The sequence below is a fragment of the Salvelinus sp. IW2-2015 genome, linkage group LG8 (assembly GCF_002910315.2).
Source record: "Salvelinus sp. IW2-2015 linkage group LG8, ASM291031v2, whole genome shotgun sequence".
In the NCBI taxonomy this organism is placed as follows: domain Eukaryota; kingdom Metazoa; phylum Chordata; class Actinopteri; order Salmoniformes; family Salmonidae; genus Salvelinus; species Salvelinus sp. IW2-2015.
Window position 1 is genome coordinate 5,989,479 of NC_036848.1, and position 4,038 is coordinate 5,993,516.

Here is a 4,038-nt window from a genome sequence, read left to right on the forward strand (position 1 = left end):
CCGCAGGGCGGTGCTTGGCCAGGCCACATTAAAAAACTCTGAGGTGTAATCAGCAATCAGAAAGAGGAAACCAGATGTCATGCCTTTCATAAATGGCTCCCCCAGAGAAGGTTGATTTACGTCTGAGCGAGGTAGAGTTTCAACCTCTTACAGAGAGGGCTAGGAGTTAGTGGAGGAGAGAAAGAGAAGGGTCTTAGAGTGAGCAGTGACACACAAATATTATTCACGACTGTCACCTCTAGAGTAAGCACTAGTGATCTCGGTCCTTCTATTCAACGTTCATCCATGGCTTTTTCCTCTAACTTTAATTCTGTAGATGTGTTATGGACTCTGCCTTGACATACATTTAGAACTCTCCTCACGCCTTGTGCTGAAATCGCACAGAATTATTATGCCCAAATCCATCAGGACAAAGCTGATAGTGCCAGGTTACCACTTGGAATTACGGTCCAGAAGTGAACCAGGTTTGTTTGCCATAACATAGCCAGATCTTTGCCATGAAAAAGCCTGACTTTGTCCAGCAAGGTAGATGCGGCCCACTTATGACCTTATAATTCCTAGTTGTAACTGGTCCACATGCACATTTAGACCCAGGTCTAACCTTTGACAAAAATGCATCATTTATGCAAAAGTCCAAGTAGGATTTGGCACAAGGAAGTGAATGAGGCTCTGCTTTCTCTTGGAGATCTGCTACGAGATACACCAATCCTTTGAAGGCCAGAGTTAGTGGTTAAGGGGCAAAAGATGATCGTATCCAATCAAATATCTCTCTGTAAAACTGCTCTGGATAGATGTTACATGTTGTTTAAAAAAAAAAATTTACCCATATCGTCTTAATGTTCCATTGTAAGGTTATGACGTATTTTAGCAGGCCAAGAAGCCCATATACTGGTTTCTTATTGCCCTTTGTGACGAGTGGGCTCGTGACCCGCGCAGGCCTTTTCCTCACAGAGTTAATTGTGCCTAAAGCCAGGTAAAGGATTCTGGGATATCTCTGCCAAGACAGTAGAGATGACATGGAGCGAACGGCCTAAAGTGTAATGGACCGTGACACAGCGATTTAGAGTATCTATTTTATTGCCGTTTAAAGAAAATAAAAATGGCTGCTTGCAATGCTGGAAACACAACAAATGAGATGCTAGGCAAGCTTTGCGGACGTCTTGAACGTTTAGGAATTTGATTCTTGGCTTTTATTTGTAGCATTAAGTCCCGTTGCAATTCATTTTTATAATGACATCTTTAACCTCTGCCGATTTTATTAATCTATTTGTAATCCATCAAGCTGAAAACACATGATCTCATGAAGAGTTATGTGATGATTTATAGATGAAAATACGTAGAGTATTGACGTAAATGGGTATTCCAAGACTATTGATTTTTCCAACATGTTATCATTGCTAAGCATAACATTGTGAAGATTATGCGAAAATATTTGCAACACGGTTGTTGACGCCTAAGTCAATACCTTGAATTCAATTTACAAAACATTTGTGTCAACCCTGCAACCCTTTTCAAAAGCGTCAGTATAATTCAATGTTCTTTTCTTTCTTGTCACAATTCCCTGATACTCAACACCTTTAAGTCTTAGGATCCTCATTGGTTTAATGATGTCTCCATCATAAATCGTACAAGTCATTACCTAATCACATAACTGAGAGATAACGTATCCACAACTCACTCWTACAGTACTGTATGTGTAGTAGGTTCTTTAAGAGTTTGATGATTCAAAAGTTCAAAAGTAGCTCCTGTCTGTTGGTGAGGTGATCTTGACCTCAACTCTTTGGTCTCTACCATTAAACGGCAATCAGCGGGGTATCTGTAAATCCAGAAGCGTTTTTGCGGGTAAATGATTGCTCTGTGGATGTCCTTCTGCTCTATGCATCCCAGGCTAAAGCTCTCCCTCAGGGACCCTCACCAAAGTGGAAAAGAGGCCCATAGCTCATATTTATGGAAATTACCTGGAAGCGTTCCTTCTTTCCCCTGGTGCACTGTCTCTCAGCGTGTGCCATGCAAACTGGAGGGAGGGATGGAGGGAGGGAGTGATCTCTCTAGCAGCTGCSAGTGCAGCCAGGGCCAACCTGCGAATCCAATCAGAGGGCCACTGTGGGGTCTCCAAAACAAAAGAGCAGGGGGCCCTGCCACCGCAGTCGTATACAGGCTCTATTGGGACTGGTGTTGAGGAAATATGCCCTAATTGAGGGACAGGTTGATGAGTTTTGTCTCTGCTAGCAGCTTGCTAAGGCCCTTGGGAATTGGGTGGATGTGAACAAGTGCATGTGTCAAACTGGTGTTTTGAGGCATTTGTGGGGTTCAGGCTGGGTTCAACCTTGAGGCTACACTCCATGAACCCTTGGCACCACAGTTGCCGAGGAGTCATATGTTTGTCATCGTCCATGTTGAAGAGTCGTTGTTGTCAGATGTCCCATGTTGAAGATCGTTGTTAGCCATTGTCCATGTTGAAGAGTCGTTGTTAGTCATGTCCATGTTGAAGAGTCGTTGTTAGTCATGTCCATGTTGAAGAGTCATGTTAAGCCATGTCCATGTTGAAGAGTCGTTGTAGTCATGTCACATGTTGAAGAGTCGTTGTTATCATGTCCATGTTGAAGAGTCGTTGTTAGTCATGTCCATGTTGAAGAGTCGTTGTTAGTCATGTCCATGTTGAAGAGTCGTTGTTAGTCATGTCCATGTTGAAGAGTCGTTGTTTAGTCCATGTCCATGTTGAAGAGTCGTTGTTAGTCATGTCCATGTTGAAGAGTCGTGTTTAGTCATGTCCATGTTGAAGAGTCGATGTTAGTCAATGGTCATGTTGAAAGAGTCACTGTTAGTCATGTCATGTTGAAGAGTCATGTTAGTCATGTCCATGTGAAGACGTCGCTGTTAGTCCATGTCCATGTGAAGAGTCACTGTTAGCCATGTCCATGTTGAAGAGTCACTGTTAGTCATGTCCCATGTTGAAGTAGTCACTGTTAGTCATGTCCATGTTGAAGAGTCGTTGTTAGTCATGTCCATGTTGAAGAGTCGTTGTTAGCCATGTCCATGTTGAAGAAAGCGGTTTTTCCCCGTCATGTCTTGGGGGTTTAAGAGTCGTATGTTGTTCATGTCCCCAAGTTGGTTGAAGAGTCTTTGTGTTAGTTACCATTCCATGTTGAATGAGACCACTGTTAGGATGTTTACCGATGTTGAAGAGTTAGTTATGGCCATCTGTTCAAGAGCTAATCAGTATGTTGAAGAGTCGTTGGTTAGTCATGAGTCCATGTTGAGAAGTCGTTGTTAGTCATGTCCATGTTGAAGAGTCAGCTGTTAAAGCGGAACTCCTATTGCCAACCATGGGAACCATGACACTAAACCAAATCGAGTTTGAAGAAGTCGTAGTCTAGGCATCCTCCATGTTGAAGAGTTCCTTGTTATACAGGTGTCCATCTCCGTGACGAGTCGTGTATAGTCCATGTCCATGTTGAACGAGCTCTCGTTGTTAGTCCATGCCATTCGTCTCGAATTTCCGAGCACCGCAAGTCGTTGGGCTGCTTCAAGCTTCTCCTGGGTCAATCGGTGTGAAACGTAGCTTCAACCATGGACTCGATTTGTAGCGGCTAAACCCATCGTCCATGTTGCAAGAGTCGTAAACTGTTAGCCCATGTCCATGGTTGAAGAGGACTGTCGTCTTTGTAGCTTTCACCACATGTTGGGCACACATCTATGGGCTATGAAAACCGAGTCTAACGACTCGTTGTTAGCTCTTCAACATGGGACAGACATTGGCGTATCCAATGTTGAAGAGTCCGTGGTTAGCCATGTCCCAGTTGAAGAGTCCGTTTGTAGTCATGTCCATTTGAAGAGTTGTTGTTAGTCATGTCCCAGTTGAGAGTCGTTGTTTAGCCATGGTCATGTGAAGAGTCCATGTTAGTCATGTCCATTGTTTGAAGAGTCGTTTGTTAGCGTCATGTCCATGTTTGAAGAGTCACGTTAGTCATTGTCCATGTTGAAGAGTCATATGTTTAGTCATGTCCATGTTGAAGAGGTCCGTTGGCTAGCCATGTC